The sequence below is a fragment of the Lampetra planeri genome, chromosome 57, assembly GCF_965212315.1.
Source record: "Lampetra planeri chromosome 57, kcLamPlan1.2.h2, whole genome shotgun sequence".
NCBI lineage: Eukaryota > Metazoa > Chordata > Hyperoartia > Petromyzontiformes > Petromyzontidae > Lampetra > Lampetra planeri.
This window is the reverse complement of record NC_136163.1, coordinates 2,332,210-2,353,171: the sequence shown is the minus strand read 5'-3', so window position 1 is coordinate 2,353,171 and position 20,962 is coordinate 2,332,210. Positions and strand designations below refer to the sequence as shown.

At 52.6% G+C, this 20,962-nt stretch overlaps 1 protein-coding gene across 1 annotated transcript in view; it reads left to right on the top strand.

Moving 5' to 3' along the window:
- LOC144735748 (protein MMS22-like) overlaps positions 1–20,962 on the top strand; it is a 175,215-nt gene that overhangs the window by 105,853 nt on the left and 48,400 nt on the right. The gene's annotated exons all lie outside the window — the stretch shown is intronic.

The following is a 20,962-nucleotide window of genomic DNA, read 5'->3' as shown; positions in this document are numbered from 1 at the left end:
TGTTCCGGAGTTTGTATGAGCGCTGCGAGTGTAGATTACAGCGGAGATAGGGGGCTGCCCGCTCGCTCACTCGCTCGCTCTCCGCTCAACTTCCTCGGTCATTTGGCTCACCCATCATCTCCAATTAGACATCACAGCCACCATCATCGCCAACATCAACAACATCACCGCCTTCGCCACCATCGCCGCCACCATCATCACTGTCGCCACCATCACCACCATCATCACCATCATCACCACCATCAACACCATCACCACCATCATCACCACCATCGTCACCATCATCATCACCGCCATCATCACCACCATCACCAACATCACCGCCATCGCCACCATCATTACCGTCGCCACCATCACCAACATCACCAACATCACCAACATCACCAACATCACCACCATCATCGCCATCATCACCACCATCATCACTCTCACCATCTTCGCCATCGCCACCATCACCACCATCATCACCACCATCATCTCCACCATCGTCACCACCATCGTCGCCACCATCGCCAACATCACCAACATCACCAACATCACCACCATCACCGCCATCACCACCATCACCGCCATCACCACCGCAGCTGTCCTGTTTCCCTCCACACCCACAACAGGGACGCGGGAACTATGGCCAGAGGAGTTTAAGATCGTGTGGTGATCATGGGCACCGTTGTGGTCATTGTTAAAGGAAGAGACATCTGCACTAGACTGCATGTGTGTGTTGAACTTCTTCTGCACTGCACGTAGCCAACCGTGCGAATCGGAGCATCACCACCACCACCACCAGGATCGACATCGTCATCATCGCTATCCTAGGTAATAGCATAAGCAGCAGCATCATAAGGAGAAGGCTTTCATCACCACCAATCGCAGCAGTATTAGCACCGTCACCTTAAGAATAAGAATGATCATGACCTCATCAACAGCTGGTGCAACAACAACAACAGAATGTCTATTTACAGATGTCCAGTCGATCGTCGTCGTCATCATCAGCTCCGACTCACCTTCACCGCTTTCTTCCTCGGAGATGAGATGGTGGAGTTTGCATTGCATCCCAGCATAAATAGTCGCTCCAAGCCTGGAGCGTGACATTCAGACTCTGTCTACTTGACGGACCTGTTCTCCACCTGAGGACGGCTGCTTGTGTTGTGGCCGAAACGTCGTGAGAATTACTTTGTTATGTTTTATTTTTATTATTTTATTACTTCCCTTCTACGTGACTTTACCGAAAGAACCAAGAAGATGAATCCCTGCAGTCACGAAAGCTTTAAATCGAAAAATAAAAGTGTTGTTGTTGCAGTCAGTGTTGTTGTCAACCATCGTAAGAAATAATTATTGAAGGAAGCAGCATCAGTGTAAGCGCCATCAGCAGCAGCTCCTGCATCAGAATCAGATTATTTATTTATACTTGCAGGAGGAATCCGATGAGCTATGAAGCTCTTTCACAGATGTCCGTTAGGGGCACGTGGTAAGAATGTTGCAACAACAAAGAATACAAAAACGCGATAGGAGTGGAAAGTGCAATAAAGGTAAACAAAGCACCAAAAAACATGCAAATGAAACTAAACAATCCCCATCCTACTGAGGTATTAACGTATTTTTCAGAAGCAACCTGGATACAAATGATAGCTCAACGACGTGGCCCATCGTTTGGACATTTTATAGCAGCCAAACTAATCTAAATGACCTCAACGCATGTTTCTAAATGTGGAGGGTAAAAACCGGAGGTCCCGGAGAAAAAATCTATGCGACCAGGGGGAGAGAGACACGCAGACTCCAAATATACAGCAGCAGGCGTCAGGGTCGGGATCGAACCCACGACCTCCTGCATACCAGGCGAGGTAGTTAACATCTCCTAGCCACCGTGATGATGATGATGAGAGAGACACGCAAACTCCAAATATACAGCAGCAGGCGTCAGGGTCGGGATCGAACCCACGACCTCCTGCATACCAGGCGAGGTAGTTAACATCTCCTAGCCACCGTGATGATGATGATGAGAGAGACACGCAAACTCCAAATATACAGCAGCAGGCGTCAGGGTCGGGATCGAACCCACGACCTCCTGCGTACCAGGCGAGGTAGTTAACATCTCCTAGCCACCGTGATGATGATGATGAGAGAGACACGCAGACTCCAAATATACAGCAGCAGGCGTCAGGGTCGGGATCGAACCCACGACCTCCTGCATACCAGGCGAGGTAGTTAACATCTCCTAGCCACCGTGATGATGATCAGAGAGAGAGAGGCACGCAAACTCCAAATATACAGCAGCAGGCATCAAGGTCGGGATCATCATCACCATCACGGCTGAGCCACTGATGATGATGATGCTGCGGGAGCGAGCGGCTCGGAAGGTTGTGAGCTCAAATCTTGGCTGTGGGTTGACTCATCCCGTCATCCCTCCTGGGGTCGATACATGGAGTACGGTACAACTTTGTGGGGAAGTCAGCGGTGGTTGTCCTATGGTCACGACTCGTCCCCTGTCATAGGAATGGGGAATTTCCACCACTGGGATGAAAAGAGGAAATGGGCTTCTACGTCAAACAACATCTGAGCAGGAAATCACTTCTGACTTTCGAGTCAGTTAACCCATAACACCTGGGGCACATCACGTGACCTGTCAGCGAGCCTGCCACGCTCCACGCGGACTCAAGGTGCACTTAGCCTGGCACCAAGCGCTGTGGCGGCGACATCACCGCTTCGTGGCCAATGGGGGCGGTTTTTGTTCGTGCGAATGTGCATGTGTTGATGTTTACGTGTGTGGCTATGTGTGTTTGTGTGTGGCTGTGTGTGTGTGTGGCTATGTGTGTTTGTGTGTGTGTGGCTGTGTGTGTGTGTGGCTGTGTGTGTGTGTGTGTGGCTATGTGTGTGTGTGTGGCTATTGTGTGTGTGTATGTGTGTGGCTGTGTGTGTGTATGTGTGTGGCTATGTGTGTTTGTGTGTGTGTGGCTGTGTGGCTGTGTGTGTGGCTATGTGTGTGTGTGTGTGTGGCTATGTGTGTGTGTGGCTATGTGTGTGTTTGTGTGTGGCTATGTGTGTTTGTGTGTGTGTGGCTGTGTGTGTGTGTGGCTGTGTGTGTGTGTGTGGCTATGTGTGTGTGTGGCTATGTGTGTGTGTGTGGCTATGTGTGTGTGTGTGTGGCTATTGTGTGTGTGTATGTGTGTGGCTGTGTGTGTGTATGTGTGTGGCTATGTGTGTTTGTGTGTGGCTATGTGTGTTTGTGTGTGTATGTGTGTGGCTGTGTGTGTGTGTGGCTATGTGTGTGTGTGTATGTGTGTGGGTGTGTGGCTATGTGTGTTGTGTGTGTGGCTATGTGTGTTGTGTGTGTGTGTATGTGTATGTGTGTGGGTGTGTGGCTATGTGTGTTGTGTGTGTGGCTATGTGTGTTTGTGTGTGTGTATGTGTGTGTGTATGTGTGTGTGTATGTGTGTGGGTGTGTGGCTATGTGTGTATGTGTGTGTGGCTATGTGTGTTTGTGTGTGGCTATGTATGTGTGTGTATGTGTGTGGCTATGTGTGTGTGTATGTGTGTATGTGTGTGGCTATGTGTGTTTGTGTATGGCTATGTGTGTGTGGCTGTGTGTGTGTGTGGCTATGTGTGTTTGTGTGTGTGTCTATGTGTGTGTGTGTGGCTGTGTGTGTTTGTGTGTGGCTGTGTGTGGCTGTGTGTGTTTGTGTGTGGCTGTGTGTGGCTGTGTGTGGCTATGTGTGGCTATGTGTGTGTCTATGTGTGTGTCTATGTGTGTTTGTGTGTGGCTATGTGTGTATATGTGTGTGTCTGTGTGTGTATGTGTGTGGCTGTGTGTGTATATGTGTCTATGTGTGTGTATGTGTGTGTCTGTGTGTGTATGTGTGTGGCTGTGTGTGTATATGTGTCTATGTGTGTGTATGTGTGTGTGTATGTGTGTCTATGTGTGTGTATGTGTGTGTATATGTGTGTGTATGTATGTGTGTGTGGGTGTGTATATGTGTGTGTCTGTGTGTGTATGTGTGTGGCTGTGTGTGTATATGTGTCTATGTGTGTGTATATGTGTCTATGTGTGTGTATATGTATATGTATGTGTGTCTGTGTGTGTGTGTGTGTATATGTGTATGTGTGTGTGTGTGTGGGTGGGTAACAACTACAGGGGCATCTCACTCCTCAGTGTGCCGGGTAAGGTCCTGGCAAGGATTATTCAACATCGCCTTGCTAGGCACGCTGAGGAGAGGCTTGCGGAGCCCCAATGTGGTTTCAGGAAAGGGCGGTCCTGCACAGATGCCATATTTTCTGTCCGTCTGCTACAGCAGAGGTGTAGGGAATTCCAAAAAGACCTACATCTCTGCTTTATTGACCTGGTCAAGGCCTATGATACCATCAGTAGGACTGGGCTCTGGGTTGTTCTTCGTGCTTTCGGAGTCCCTGACCCTCTGCTCACGATCATTAAGGACCTTCATGATGGTGAGCGGGCCCGGGTAAAACTACGTGGCCGGGAGTCGGAGCCTTTCCCTGTACACCTTGGGGTGCGACAGGGATGTCCTCTGGCTCCCACATTATTTAACATCTATTTCGACTGCGTAGTTCGTGAAGCCTTCAATAGCTGTACCGGGGGAATTACCATTTGGTACAGATATAATGGGAGGCTGATCGACGCCCGGGTGCGATCAAGGGATGGCTCCCTATTGGTCAACCACGTTATGTATGCCGATGATTTGGTAATAGCTGCTCATTCAGAAGAGGAGTTGGAGACGCTGCTGCTGAGACTGGAGCGTGCCACTAAGAGGTGGGGCCTTACCATCAGCCCCACCAAAACTAAGCACCTGCCTGGGTATTTTGTACCATCGGACACTCCGCCCCCACAACTCCCAATCGGTGATGGGGCAGTTGTGGAGAGAGTAGAGAGTTTCCCATACCTGGGCAGTGTGCTCATGACCGGCTCCAGTTTATCAGCAGAGGTCTCACTCCGAATCAGTCGAGCGGCAATATCTTTTCATCGGTTGCGTAACGCTGTGTGGAAGCTACCTGGTCTGTCGCTCCGCACGAAGCTTCAGGTCTTCTCGGCCACGGTCATTCCCTCCCTTCTCTATGCTTGCGAAACGTGGACCCCCCTAGTGGAGCATCTTCGCCGGTTGGAAACATTTAGGCTGGCCTGCCTACGATCCATCCTGGGTTTAACCAGGCTGGATTGTGTGAGGAGCTCACAAGTCCTTGAAAGATCTGGGCAAAGTCCCATCAGTGAGCTCCTCCGGCAGGCAAGGCTGCGTTGGCTGGGTCATGTAGCCCGCATGCCCAGCCACCGCATGCCTAAACAGCTTTTGTTCGGCCGGATCGAGGGGGCTAAACGGGCGCGGCACGGGCTAGAGAAGAGATGGAGTGATGTGGTACAGGAGGACGTGGAGCTGAGTGGACTTGCCGATGACTGGTACCAGCGGTGTCAAGATCGGCCTCAGTGGAGGAGGCTCGTGAAGGACGCTACTGGGCAGTTGGAGGCAGTCGCCCTCCAACAACAACGGAGGGCGGAGGAGCGACGCTCACAACAACGAGCGGAGCGCCGGGTGGCTAAAGCACAGCAAGTTGGCACAGTAGGGGGCACAGGTGGTGCATCAGCCAGTCATCTCGGTCATCTCGGTCAGTCGACCCGTGGCACCTGGGTCTGCCCCGTGACCTCCTGCCAGCGGGCGTTCGACACTTCACGTGGCCTCAAGGTGCACATGGCCTGGCACAAGCGTCGTGGTGACGTCACCGCCACTTAGTGGCGAATGGCGGTTGTTGGGTGGGTACGGGGTTTGTTTAGCGCACTGCTCTATGAACACAGCGACCCGAGTTCGATTCCCGGCCGCGGCCACCAACACCGGTGACGATCATCTGTACCAGTCGTGGGCCTCCCCTAGGTCGACTCGGCCTCAAACGAGCACCTGGTGCGGTGTTTAAAACATCGCCACTGGGGAGACAAAGGCGGTCGGGCGTGGTGCTGGCCACCCACCCCCTCGTGTGCCGTGCCGGCCTTCATAGGTGCTCGCCAAGAGCATTTGACCCAACAGTCTGTTAAGGCTACACGGGGGATCTTTGTCTCGTGATGGTGTGTGTGTGTTAGTGGTTACGTATGCAAGTATGTATATGTGTGTGTGTGTATGTGTATATGTATATATTTTGTTACATTTTTCCCTTTATAAACTTCATTTCCCTTTGCGGTGTTAGATTACTGGACATTCAGAATACACACACACACACACGCGCGCGCGCTCGCACAATTACACTCGCGCATACACACGCTTACACCCACGCGCAAAAGACAAAGATCCCCCGTATAGCCGTGAAAGACTTTCGGGGCAATTGCTGTTAGCGAGCACCTATGGAGGAGGCCTGCCCGGTACACGATGAGGTGGGTGGTCAGCACCATACCCTGTCGCCTTGGTCTCCCCGGTGCTGACGATTACACACCGCACCAGGTACTCAATTGAGGCTGAGTCGACCTAGGGGAGGCCCAGGACCAGTTGAGATAATCGTCGCTGGTTTTGGCGCGCTCACCGCTCGCACACAAAAACGCATATCCTCGCGCAGTTCAAATCCTTGGATAATTTTTATTATAATTTTCTTAGACAGTTATTTCAGAATGATTATTATTCTAAACTGTTGCAATAGCAAACTTAAATTTAAAGTGGAAAAAAAAAATAACAATTTCACAGTTGCATCCTGTAATGTCCAGTGCACCTTCAGGATTTCTCGTGGTGCAGTGGTGAAACGAATTGATCTCAGCACACAAAGACAAAGGGTCTCCGAGTAGCCTCCGCAGGCAGTCGCGGCAAGGGCGCTTAGCGAGCAACCATAGGTCGCAACCGGTTACCCGATACCCGTACCCTACCCGATACCCGGGTACCCGTACTCGGCCGGGTACGGGTACCCGTTTGCGACCCTGGTGCGGCCGGGTACGGGTAGGCCGTGAGTCACCGGTGAGTCACCGTTTGTCACTCATTTCCCAACGTCTTGTCTCTTCTCACAATTCAAGTTCCTAGAATCAACCCACCCGCGCCTGCAACATGGCTTCATCCCAGAGGTCGCAATCAGGTACCCGTACCCTACCCGATACCCGGACGGGTACAGCCGGGTACGGGTAGCCGTTTGCAACCCTGGTGCGGCCGGGTACGGGTACGGGTAGACCGTGAGTCACCGGTGAGTAACCGTTTGTCACTCATTTCGGGTAGGGTACGGGTAGCGTACGGGTACCCGTTTGCCAACCTGGTGCGGCCGGGTACGGGTAAGGAATCAAAACCCGTTTGCGACCTCTGAGGTGTGGCCAGGAGCCATGCTCGGCCGCCTTTGCCTCTACCCAGTGCTGACGATGTTTCACAGCGGCACGGGATCTTCGTGTAGCCGGCACGCTCGGTCTGTCATCGCGCACGTCGGTACTTGCGTGCCCCCGCTAGGTCCGCTCAGCCCTGACAGCGGGAATAGAGGTGGCATTGAAGGGGGGGGGGGGGGTAGAGTGCACGAGCGCCCGTCTTGATGTTGCGAGGCTGCCCCCTTCCCCTGACGGTGGGAGGTCAGACCCCCCCCGGGTCTCCGCGGCGGATTTTGACGAGCGGCAGACTTCCCATGTTACACACGCGCACGCGCGAGTGTGAGTGTGTGTGGGGGGGAGAGGTGTGTGTGCTTGTGTGTGAGTGTGTGTGTGTGAGGGGGCGGAGCGGTGTGTGTGTGAGTGAGTGTGTGAGAGTGTGTGAGTGTGTGAGGGGGAGAGCGGTGAGTGTGAGTGTGTGTGGGGGGGGAGCGGTGTGTGTGCTTGTGTGCGAGTGTGTGTGTGTGTGTGAGGGGGCGGAGCGGTGTGTGTGTGAGTGAGTGTGTGTGAGTGTGTGAGGGGGAGAGCGGTGAGTGTGAGTGTGTGAGGGGGGGAGAGCGGTGTGTGTGCTTGTGTGCGAGTGTGTGTGTGTGAGGGGGCGGAGCGGTGTGTGTGTGAGTGAGTGTGTGAGAGTGTGTGAGTGTGTGAGGGGGAGAGCGGTGAGTGTGAGTGTGTGTGGGGGGGGAGCGGTGTGTGTGCTTGTGTGCGAGTGTGTGTGTGTGTGAGGGGGCGGAGCGGTGTGTGTGTGAGTGAGTGTGTGTGAGTGTGTGAGGGGGAGAGCGGTGAGTGTGAGTGTGTGAGGGGGGGAGAGCGGTGTGTGTGCTTGTGTGCGAGTGTGTGTGTGTGTGAGGGGGCGGAGCGGTGTGTGTGTGAGTGAGTGTGTGAGAGTGTGTGAGTGTGTGAGGGGGAGAGCGGTGAGTGTGAGTGTGTGTGGGGGGGAGCGGTGTGTGTGCTTGTGTGCGAGTGTGTGTGTGTGAGGGGGCGGAGCGGTGTGTGTGTGAGTGAGTGTGTGTGAGTGTGTGAGGGGGAGAGCGGTGAGTGTGAGTGTGTGTGGGGGGGAGCGGTGTGTGTGCTTGTGTGCGAGTGTGTGTGTGTGTGAGGGGGCGGAGCGGTGTGTGTGTGAGTGAGTGTGTGTGAGTGTGTGAGGGGGAGAGCGGTGAGTGTGAGTGTGTGAGGGGGGGAGAGCGGTGTGTGTGCTTGTGTGCGAGTGTGTGTGTGTGAGGGGGCGGAGCGGTGTGTGTGTGAGTGAGTGTGTGAGAGTGTGTGTGTGTGAGGGGGAGAGCGGTGAGTGTGTGAGGGGGGGGAGAGCGGTGTGTGTGAGTGTGTGAGGGGGGGAGAGCGGTGTGTGTATGCTTGTGTGTGTGAATGTGTGAGAGTGTGTGTGTGTGTGCTTGTGAGTGTATGTGTGTGCTTGTGTGTGTGTGTGCTTGTGAGTGAGTGAGTGTGTGCTTGTGTGTGAGTGTGTGTGTGAATGTGAGTGTGTGTGTATGCTTGTGTGTGTGTGTATGCTTGTGTGTGTGTGTGAATGTGAGTGAGTGAGTGTGTGAATGTGAGTGAGTGTGTGAGTGAGAGAGTGTGAATGAGTGTGTGTGAGTTGGAGAGGTGTGTCTCTGCTTGTGTGTGTGAGTGGGAGTGTGAGTGAGGGGGGGAGTTGTGTGTATGCTTGTGTGTGTGTGAATGTGAGTGAGTGTGTGAATGTGAGTGAGTGTGTATGCTTGTGTATAGGAGGGAGTGTGTGAGTTGAGAGGGGGAGAGCGGTGTGTATGCTTGTGTGTGTGAATGTGAGTGAGTGGAAGAGGTGTACGTTTGTATGTGTGTGAGTTGGAGAGGTGTGTACACTTGTTGTGTGTGAATGCCTATGAATGTGTGTTACGGGGAGGTGTGTATGCTTGTGTGTGTGTGTGTGAATGCGAGTAGCTGGTCCTAGTGTGTGTCTTAGACGCTGTGTACATGAGTGTGTCTGTGCGTGAGAAAGTGCACCAAACAAGACACAAGTACTGCGCTGATGTCACCGCCACTTAGTGGCGAGCGGTGGTTGTTGTTGTTGTGTGGTGTCTGTTTGTGATACAGCAGCAGTGCACGTGTACATTTGTGAATGTGTGTGGAGCGGTCGTGTAGCGGTGCTGTGATACGAACTCGGCGACCCGAGTTCGGTCCTGGGTCTCCCCTAAGTCGACTCAGCCTCAAATGAGTACCTGGTGCAGGTGTGTAAACATCACCAATGGGGAGACAGAGGCGTTCGGGCGTGGTGCTGGCCACCCACCCCCTCGTGTACCGTGTCGGCCTTCATAGGTGCTCGCTAACAGCACTTGCCCCAACAGTCTGGTCAGGCTATACGGGGGATCTTTGTGTGCGTGTGTATGTGCTTGAGACTGTGTGAGTGTGCGCGCGCGGTGTGTAAACATCGCCACTAGGGAGACAAAGGCGGCCGGGCGTGGCTTTTGCCACCGACCCTCTCTTGCGCCGTGGTGCCGGTCTTCATAGGTGCTCGCTAACAGCACTTGCCCCAACAGTCTGTTCAGGCTATGCAGGGGATCTTTGTCTTTGTGTACGTGTGTGTGTGTGTGTGCTTGAGAAGGCGCTCAGCAACAGCACTTGCCCCACGAGTCTGTTGGAGCTGTACGGGTGAGTCCCTGTTGTACGAGTGTGAGAGTGTGTGCCGGATTGTGTAAAAATGTAAAAAAATGTACATCGTCCAAATCAACGCGCAAAAACCCAACGTATTTCAGCTGCACATTCCACCCATCACAGCACCCTCCTGACAACGAGCCCCAATCGCCCGCGAAGATTGCACCCGAGATCGACTCTCTGATCACCGGTGAAATCGATTACTCCGCCCATCGAACACATTCCTGCGGAGGGAGCTGGAAGGAACGTTGGTGGGTTGCTCGGTCAATGGCCTGCAGGGTCAACGGCGGCGTGGTGTATTCCGCAAATGTGCCCGACTGTGAGGGCGGGCACAAGCCGGCGTGAGTAGGTTGAACGTTGAGTTTTATAAGGGCACCACGGGGTGACCAGCCCCTCCCCACCCAGCCCCACCCTCCCCACCCAGTCCCTCCCCACCCAGCCCCTCCCACCCTCCCCACCCAGCCCCTCCCCACCCTCCCCTCCCAGCCCCTCCCCACCCTACCCTCCCTACCCAGCCCCTCCCCACCCTCCCCTCCCCACCCTCCCCACCCAGCCCCTCCCCACCCTCCCCACCCAGCCCCTCCCCACCCTCCCCTCCCCACCCAGCCCCTCCCTTCCCACCCAGCCCCTCCCCACCCAGCCCCACCCCACCCTCCCCTCCCCACCCAGCCCCTCCCCACCCAGCCCCACCCTCCCCTCCCCACCCCATCAAGCCCCTCCCTTCCCACCCAGCCCCTCCCTGCACGACGTACGGACGGACACAATAATCCCCTGTGGGCTGGTGTAACCAGGAGGTTCCTACCAGTATTCGTTACAATCTGCTTCGGTTACTCGACTCATTGGGGTACACGGAAATGGTTGTAGGTATACATATAACAAAAAGAGGTCTTGCGAACTAACAGCACTTGCCCTGACGGCCTCTATCGGCTACCTAGGAGATATGTGTCTTTGTATATTGATAAGCCGTCTGGTATACGGGGGAGCGGTCGTGTGGCAATGCACCGCTCCGCAAGGCCACCATCACCAGTGACGAATATCTTTAACTGGTCCTCCCTTAGGTCGACTCGGCCGCAAATGAGTGCAACACCTGGTGCAGTGTGCAAGCGTTGGCGCCTTTGTGCGTGCCGTTCTGGCCTTCATGGGTGGCTTTGTCTGTGTGCAGTGATTGTGTAAATACTTGTGTACGTGTCTTTCTTTCTGTTTATATCTGTGTGGCTAATTACAAAACGATAGGGTTTTATATCCCCGGTATTATTCTTACCCTCTGTGCGTGTATCTGTATATTTCTCTCTGTGTGTGTGTGTGTATATTTACACATGCATCAATATTTGGACACGTGTCAGCGTGTGTGGAGGAGGCTCGTGAAGGACGCTACTGGGCAGTTGGAGGCAGTCGCCCTCCAGCAACAACGGAGGGCGGAGGAGCGACGCTCACAACAACGAGCGGAGCGCCGGGTGGCTAAAATACAGCAAGTTTGCATAGTAGGAGATACAGCTGTATACCAGGCGAGGTAGTTAACATCTCCTAGCCACCGTGATGATGATGATGAGAGACACGCAAACTCCAAATATACAGCAGCAGGCGTCAGGGTTGGGATCGAACCCACGACCTCCTGTATACCAGGCGAGGTAGTTAACATCTCCTAGCCACCGTGATGCTGATGAGAGAGAGAGACACGCAAACTCCAAATATACAGCAGCAGGCGTCAGGGTCGAACCCACAATCTCCTGTATATCAGGCGAGGTAGTTAACATGTTGCCAGCGTGGTGCCCCTTCACTCGGTGTGAGCCTGCCATCAGAATTGTTTTGCCTGCCAAGATTAAGTTGAGTTAATGCGTTCAATTATCTTCTTGGTTCTTTCGGTAAAGTCACGTAGAAGGGAAGTAATAAAATAATAAAAATAAAACATAATACGATAATTCTCACGACGTTTCGGCCACAACGCAAGCAGCCGTCCTCAGGTGAAGACCAGGTCTGTCGCTCCAAGCGTGGTGTTGTTTCATTCAGACGCTGTCTCCCCGACAGACCTGGTCTTCACCTGAGGACGGCTGCTTGCGTTGTGGCCGAAACGTCGTGAGAATTTTTATTGTTTTATATTTTTATTATTTTATTATTTCCCTTCTACGTGACTTTACCGAAAGAACCAAGAAGATGAATCCCTGCAGTCACGAAAACTTTAAATCAAAATTTTATGATGTTTTATTTGTATTATTTTATTATTTCCCTTCTACGTAACTTTACCGAAAGAACCAAGAAGATGAATCCCTGCAGTCACGAAAGCTTTAAAGCGTTCAATTATTTTACACTCAACCTGGACCTCCCCCCCCGTATTTTAAAGGGACAGGGAGGGGGAGCTTCCCTTTTAAGATGGGCAGTTCCATCAGCAGCTGCTGATGGAACATTGAAGGTCAAAACCTGATGATGATTGCTTGTGTTGCAGTCGAAACGTCGTGAGAATTTTTATTGTTTTATATTTTTATTATTTTATTATTTCCCTTCTGCGTGACTTTACCGAAAGAACCACAACCCCGTGAGCCGCATGCACGCCGTCTGAGAGTGCAGTACATTTCAGCGGCATTATGTCAACACAAGCAGAGCTCGGGACCAGTTTCGACACTCGATATCTTATCAGCAGTCAGGGCTTATTGCTCGAATCAACGCTGGAAAACTGCCCAAATGTTACATTTCGATTTAAAGCTTTCGTGACTGCAGGGATTCATATTCTTGGTTCTTTCGGTAAAGTCACGTAGAAGGGAAATAAAAAAAAAACATAATAAATAATATAATAAAATAATTCTCACGACGTTTCGGCCACAACGCAAGCAGCCGTCCTCAGGTGAAGAACAGGTCTGTCGGAAAGACAGCGCCTGATTATTTTATTATTTCCCTTCTACGTGACTTTACCGAAAGAACCAAGAAGATGAAACTATATACTGTGTGTATTTATTAATTACAATACTGTATTGCACGGTAAAATGTAAAGTTAAAAAACACAAGGTAAATTCTTAGCCTACCTATATGAACTGCAATTTAATAGAAAGTTTTTTTCAGGAAACAATCCTCGCTGGTAAGAGAGAGTGAGAGACATCACCACACAAGGCGGGGGGAGAGATGCGTTCATCCCGGCAGCGTCCCAACGTGAAGCATCGTACCTCGTACGCTGCTGCGTTTGCCTGCCGCGCGGAATTTAAAATATTTTACAATTTTGTCGTACCGCGATCGCCATCGCAAGATCGAAATAGCGTGAGTCGGACCGCCGTAACTCGGGGACTACCTGTAGTTCGCTGTCGACGGCTTAGAAACCACGTTATAACGGAGTGCGCGTTCCCGTGCCGCCTATAGAGGCTGCAACGGAGCACGAGGGGGTGGTGTGGCCAGCTGCACCACCAGGTACTCATTCAAGGCCGAGTCGACCTAGGGGAGGCCCAACAGCGGCAATCGCAGCGATTGGCTGCGCTGCGAACCCGGTCACACCCGAGTTGAGTTCCCGCTCATGGGCAACATCGGTGACGATTATCTGAACTGCTCATGGGCAACATCGGTGACGATTATCTGAACCGCTCATGGGCAAAATCGGTGACGATTATCTGAACCGCTCATGGGCAAAATCGGTGACGATTATCTGAACTGCTCATGGGCCTCCCCCTAGGTAGACTCGGCCCGTATTAAATGCTCGATGCGGTGTGTAAACATCGGCAGTGGGGAGACAAAGGTGGCCGGGCTGTGATGCTGGCCACCCACCCCCTCGTGTGCGTCTTACCGCCCTGAATTGGTGCTCGCTAACAGCCCCGACGTTTCTAATAAAGGCTATACAGGCCACTTTGTTCCTGTGTGTACGTATATATATACATTAAGAGCGCGCGTGTGTGTGTGTGTATGTACAAGAGTGTATATTTCTCTGTGTCTGTGCACGTGTAAGAGAGAGAGTCTCTGTGTGCATGCCATACTCCTTAAGGCTTCCCGGTGAGCCACACTGCTACCCCCTACTGTTGCCTTGTATGTTCTTAGGTTTTTTTCGGTAAAGTCACGTAGGTAAAAAAATTAAAATTAATAAAAGTAAAATAAAATAAAAATAAAATAAAAATCACGACGTTTCGGAGGCAACACAAGCTTCCGTCTTCAGGTGGAACCGTCACAGCCACGACAGCTGTATCAAGTAAATGAGAGATTACAAGAGCTACCACTCCGTATATATAATGGTTGAGGGGGGGGGGCAGGAACGGCACACTTTTTATTATTATGGTAAGGTGGCAGCTTGAGTCTCAAAACGTCGTGATTTTTATTTTATTTTTATTTTATTAATTTTAATTTTTTACCTACGTGACTTTACCGAAAAAACCTAAGAACATGAATCCTTGCAGTCACGAAAGCTTCAAATCTAGAATTAATGCCTTGTATGTCTCTGTGTGTATGCACGACACGGTCTCTGTCTCTGTGTGTATGAGAGTATGTCTGTCTCTGTGTGTATGAGAGTATGTCTGTCTCTGTGTGTATGAGAGTATGTATGTCTCTGTGTGTATGCACGACACGGTCTCTGTCTCTGTGTGTATGAGAGTATGTCTGTCTCTGTGTGTATGAGAGTATGTCTGTCTCTGTGTGTATGAGAGTATGTATGTCTCTGTGTGTATGCACGACACGGTCTCTGTCTCTGTGTGTATGAGAGTATGTCTGTCTCTGTGTGTATGAGAGTATGTATGTCTCTGTGTGTATGCACGACACGGTCTCTGTCTCTGTGTGTATGAGAGTATGTCTGTCTCTGTGTGTATGAGAGTATGTCTGTCTCTGTGTGTATGAGAGTATGTATGTCTCTGTGTGTATGCACGACACGGTCTCTGTCTCTGTGTGTATGAGAGTATGTCTGTCTCTGTGTGTATGAGAGTATGTATGTCTCTGTGTGTATGCACGACACGGTCTCTGTCTCTGTGTGTATGAGAGTATGTCTGTCTCTGTGTGTATGAGAGTATGTCTGTCTCTGTGTGTATGAGAGTATGTATGTCTCTGTGTGTATGCACGACACGGTCTCTGTCTCTGTGTGTATGAGAGTATGTCTGTCTCTGTGTGTATGAGAGTATGTATGTCTCTGTGTGTATGCACGACACGGTCTCTGTCTCTGTGTGTATGAGAGTATGTCTGTCTCTGTGTGTATGAGAGTATGTATGTCTCTGTGTGTATGCACGACACGGTCTCTGTCTCTGTGTGTATGAGAGTATGTCTGTCTCTGTGTGTATGAGAGTATGTATGTCTCTGTGTGTATGCACGACACGGTCTCTGTCTCTGTGTGTATGAGAGTATGTCTGTCTCTGTGTGTATGAGAGTATGTATGTCTCTGTGTGTATGAGAGTATGTATGTCTGTGTGTATGCACGACACGGTCTCTGTCTCTGTGTGTATGAGAGTATGTCTGTCTCTGTGTGTATGAGAGTATGTCTGTCTCTGTGTGTATGCACGACACGGTCTCTGTCTCTACGTGTATGAGAGTATGTCTGTCTCTGTGTGTATGAGAGTGTCTCTGTGCTCGAGGTATCCGTGAGTGCCACTGTTACTCGCTGCTGCATCTCTGTGTCACTGCCTATGATTGTATTTACGTCTGTATATGATGATAGTTTATATGAATAATCGTGTTTCCCGCTGTGAGTATTTGTTCTAGGCTCACCCTCCTGTTGTCTCTGTCTCTCTCTGTCTCTCTGTGTCCAGCCTACCTATGAGAGTGTCTGTCGATGAGCGTGTGTAAGACGTGGGGAGCGGTAGTGCAGCGGTTGGCGCGCTGCGCTTTGAACCCGGCGACCCGGGTTCGATTCCCGCTCACGGCCAACACCGGTGACGATTATCTGAACCGGTCCTGGGCCTCCCCTAGGTCGACTCAGCCTTACATGAGTATCTTGTGCGGTGTGTAAACATCGCCACTGGGGAGACAAAGGCGGTCGGGCGTGGTGCTGGCCACCCACCCCCTCGTGTGCCGTTCCGGCCTTCATAGGTGCTCGCTAACAGCACTTGCCCCTACAGTCTGTTAAGGCTATACGGGGGATCTTTGTATTTGTAAGACTGTACAAAGTCCCATCGGTGAGCTCCTCCGGCAGGCAAGGCTGCGTTGGCTGGGTCATGTAGCCCGCATGCCCAGCCACCGCATGCCGAAACAGCTTTTGTTCGGCCGGATCGAGGGGGCTAAACGGGCGCGGCACGGGCTAGAGAAGAGATGGAGTGATGTGGTACAGGAGGACGTGGAGCTGAGTGGACTTGCCAATGACTGGTACCAGCGGTGTCAAGATCGGCCTCTGTGGAATAAGGCTCGTGAAGGACGCTACTGGGCAGTTGGAGGCAGTCGCCCTCCAACAACAACAGAGGGGAGAGGAGCGATGCTCACAACAACGAGCGGAGTGCCGGGTGGCTAAAGCACAGCAAGTTGGCACAGTAGGGGGCAGAGGTGGTGCATCAGCCAGTCATCTCAGTCATTCAACCCATGGTCTTTCCCGTGACCTGCCAGTGGACGTTCGACACTTCATTTGGCCGTAACGTGCACATAGCCTGGCACAAGTGTAATAAAAGACTTGACCACGATCTCTGGCTCAGTGTCCTTTATTCGGTCCGTACTGCGTTCCCACACGGCTGTCTCTCTTATTCTCTCTGTGCTGGTTCCGATGTCACTCCAGTCCACATCAGCAGCCCCGCTGCTGTTCTTGTCGCTCTTGCAGCCCCACAGCAGCTCCGCTGCTGTACTCTCACACAGCTCCCTTGGCTGTTCCTGCTGCAGCTCTGACAGCCTCGTGCTGTCTCGCCTTCTCGTTGCTCCTGCGACTCTTGGCAGGCACCTCGCTGCCCCTCACACACAGCCTTACTGCCTATCTCTGTCTGCAGCTTTACACCTCCCAGTAGCTCCCTACTGTTCCCAGGGTTGGCTCCCGCTTCTGACGGTGCCCCCTCGGCTCGTACGCCCGCGTGGCCCCACACCTTTCCATTCACACCCCGACTGACTTCTCCTTCCGGTTTACGCGCTTAAGGACCCCCTACCTTTCACCCACGTCACCTGGCTCCGCCTCCTCGTGACGTCACATCCGGAAGGTCGCTTTCGCCCGCATTACACCACCCTCCCCCATAGAAAAAACCCAGCCGACCTCGGCTGAACAACACCAAAGCGTAATGCGGTGAACCGACCTTCCCCCTTAAAGGACACTAAGCATGCAATATAACAACAAGAACAACACACAAGTAACATCGACGAACGTACGAAAGCATGCGATAAATACGACGGCAAGAACAAGAACAATAACAACATACAATCAACGAAACGTAAGCGATTTGGAACGAGTGCGGGTCGCCGGCCCGTCCCGGACGGTCGGCGGCCCACTTGTAGAACGGGGACGCGAAGGAACACGAGAAATGACAGGGGGTAATTCCCCTGCTGCGATTGGAAGTCCACCGACATCTCGTGTCCCTGACGAATCAGTCTTGGTCGTATTCCGCGAATGCGCCTGCAGCGGGGTCGGAAGGGTCGCCGGGCTTGAAGGTACCGCAGCCCTGGCAGGCGCCCTCCGAACAGGCCCACTCCTCCCCCGCGGTGTCACGGTCGGCCTGTCTGGAACAGGTACGACAGGCGCTCCAGCAAGATCAATGGACGCAGGCGGGGAAGAGTCAGAGTCAGCAGCAACAGACCCCGGCAAGGCAACATTGGGAGATGACGCATCACGTAGGGGAGCAACATATGGTTTCAACCGCGACGTATGAACAAACCAACGGCGAGAACCAAACTGAACGCGCGCCGACTGTGGATTGGGAACCTCAATGAGGCGCACAGGACCATGCCAAGGTTTGTGCAATTTAGGAGAGGTCCCCGGCCGCACCTGCGGGCAATGGAGCCAGGCCAGGTCTCCCACCTTCCAGGGGCACTCTCCCTCAGACCGCCGAGCATACCGCTCGTTCCGGGCCTGGGCTTTGGCCGTAGCCACGCGGGCGTTTTCCCGCGCCTCCGTAACCCGGCGAACTGTGTCCTGAATGTATTCAGGGAGTGGTTTACGAGGTCCCTTCACCCCAGTACCCAATTGCACATCCACCGGAGGCACGTTTTCCCGACCATACATAAGGTAAAACGGCGAATACCCTGTAGCCGCATGGGGCGTCATCCTGTACGCCGAAAGCACTCCGGGGATGTGCAGATCCCAATCCGATTGCTGTTCACTCACAGTATGGCAAAGCATGGCAGACAATGTCCTGTTCAGCCGCTCAACCATACCATCCGTCTGCGGATGGTATGGAGATGTCCGTATCTTCTTAGTCCCAAGGCCTGCGCACACTTCAGCCAATAATTTAGAAGAGAAATTTCGGCCCTGATCCGTGAGGAGTCTCTCCGGCGCCCCCTTGTCCATAATGTACCCAAACAAAAAGGCGTCGGTGATGGCCGCGGCCGACTGATCGGGCAACGGCCAGGCCATCGGCCAACGGGAGAGATACTCAACCCCTACCAGCAAATATTTATTTCCCCTCGCCGATGGTGGGAAGGGTCCCAATATGTCCAGTGCCACCAATTCATTGACTCGAGACACCTGAATCGACTGGAGAGGCGGCACGTAAGGATGTTTAGGCGGCTTACGCCGGGCGCATTCAGGGCACGCGCGCACGTGCCCTACGACATCTGTCGCCATGCCGTGCCAAAAATAATGACGTAACGTCAACAAGGTCTTCTGCACCCCTAAATGCAATAGTGTGTCACAATGGAGAGTTCTAATCAACTCAAATCGCAAGGACGTTGGTACCACCACACGCCAGCTTTCCTGGAACCTTTCCTGCCACATAAGCAGACCATCTCGGAGAGCGGTTCGCGGCCCCACAGCCGAACTCGGACTCCCATTGTCCCTCATAGACCGCTTCCGCATGGACAACAACGACTCGTCCATCATCTGTTCCCGAATCCAGACAGACCGCGGCAGATTCAAAACCCCATCAGTCGGTCCCGGTTCCATCGGAGTATCCGACTTCTCGACGGCCAACGTAAGCGGCTGAGGGGGGTTCAGAATCGGCGAACACCTATGCGTCCCCGACGCACATTTACAAGGGGCGCGCCCTGGTAATCTAGAAAGTGCGTCAGCGTTCGCATGGCGCACTCCCTTCCGATGTTGAATTTGGAAGGAAAATTCCTGCAGCGTGTCCAACCAACGTGCCCACTGTCCCGATGGCTGGTCCATTTTAAGTGCATATTGCAAGGCCGCATGATCCGTACGCACAATAAAAGAACGACCGTAAAGGTACGGTCGAAATTGCCGTAGGAAAAAAACAACCGCCAAAAGTTCTCTACGAGTGACACAGTAGCGTGTTTCCGCAGGCGACAAGACTCGGCTACCATACGCCACGACGCGCTCTACGCCCCCTTTAGACTGTGATAATACCGCCCCAATACCTGTGTCACTCGCGTCCGTATCAAGAATGAAAGGGCGATCAAAATCGGGATAATCCAATGTCGGGGCCGTAGCCAATAGATCACGCAGACTCCGAAAGGCCCCCTCTTCCGGCTCTCCCCAAACAAATTTCCGTCCTTTACCCGTAAGGAGATGCAAGGGCCTCGCAATCGTCGCAAACCCCGGCACAAATCTTCGGTAATACGAGGCAAATCCCAAAAACCGCCGAACATCCCCTACAGAGGCCGGAGTCGGCCAATCCCGGACACATGCCGTCTTTTCCGGGTCCGTGGACACCCCCTCTGCACTCACAATGTGCCCCAAATAACGGACGGACCGTTGCAGTAGGTGGCATTTCTTTGGTTTGAATTTCAAATTGGCAGAGCGCATCCTCGTGAACACTGTCTCCAACCGCGTTAAATGTTCCTCAAATGTGCGGCTGAACACAATAATATCGTCCAAATATATAAGACACGTCTCCCACTGCAACCCCGTCAAAACGAGCTCCATCAATCTTTGAAATGTAGCAGGGGCCGCATTCAATCCCATCGGGAGGCAGTTGAATTTAAATAACCCCTGCGGCGTACGGAATGCGGTTTTCTCCCGTGAGGACTCGTCAAGGGGAAGCTGCCAAAATCCCGAAGAGAGGTCCAGTGTGGAAAAGAACTTAGCCCCCGACAATGCGTCAAGGGAGTCGTCCATACGCGGCAGGGGGTACGCATCTGCCACCGATATCTTATTCAATTTCCGGAAATCGACACAAAATCGCAAGTTGCCATCCTTTTTCTTAACCAAGACCACAGGAGCGCCCCATGGGCTGTTCGATGGCGATATAATGTCCGCAGCCAACATGTCTTCCACCGCCCCCCGAACGTGTTCTCGCTCCGCTGGACTCATCCGATGCGAATTTAACCGAATAGGGGCAGCGTCGCCCGTCTCAATGTGATGGGAAAGCAACGATGTGCGTCCCAAATCCAAATCGTCGGAGCTGAACACATCCGAATACATCAGCAACAATTTACGCAGCGCATCACGTTGCCCCACGGACAGGGAAGAATTTTCGTCACATAAGGTAGCGATCCAACGATTATCCGAACCCCTTGGCTCGGAAACACCAGCGACCACTCCCCGGCGATGCGGACAATCGTGCGTCGCAAACGCCGTAGTGGCATGTGCCACAACCGTACCGGCCGGAACACGGATGTTTTCCACCCCCGCATTAAGCACCTGTAAAACCGGTAATTGATCCGGCCGGACGATGGTCTGTGCCCCAACTAACGCCAATCCCGTTGTTATCGTGGCGGATGGTGACAACAAGACCCCTTGTGCTCCTAGCCGATTGGGCAGGGGCTTCCGATACCGCAAGGGTATAAGCATCTGTGAACCAGGTGGGATGTCCACAGATGCGACGGACAGCGCCTGCACCTGTACGGCCGAAGCAGGTCGCCCCCAGGGCGACGGCAGAAACGAGATTCGACGGCCCCCCGGCAATTCAATACAATTCTCATTGATTTTAATCAAAATGGGCATCTTAGCCAAAAAATCCGTGCCTAGTAAGCAAGGAACCGCCAAAGATCTCGATATTAACACAACGCCCGAAGCCGACACATCCCCTATAGATATCTTAGCATCCACCT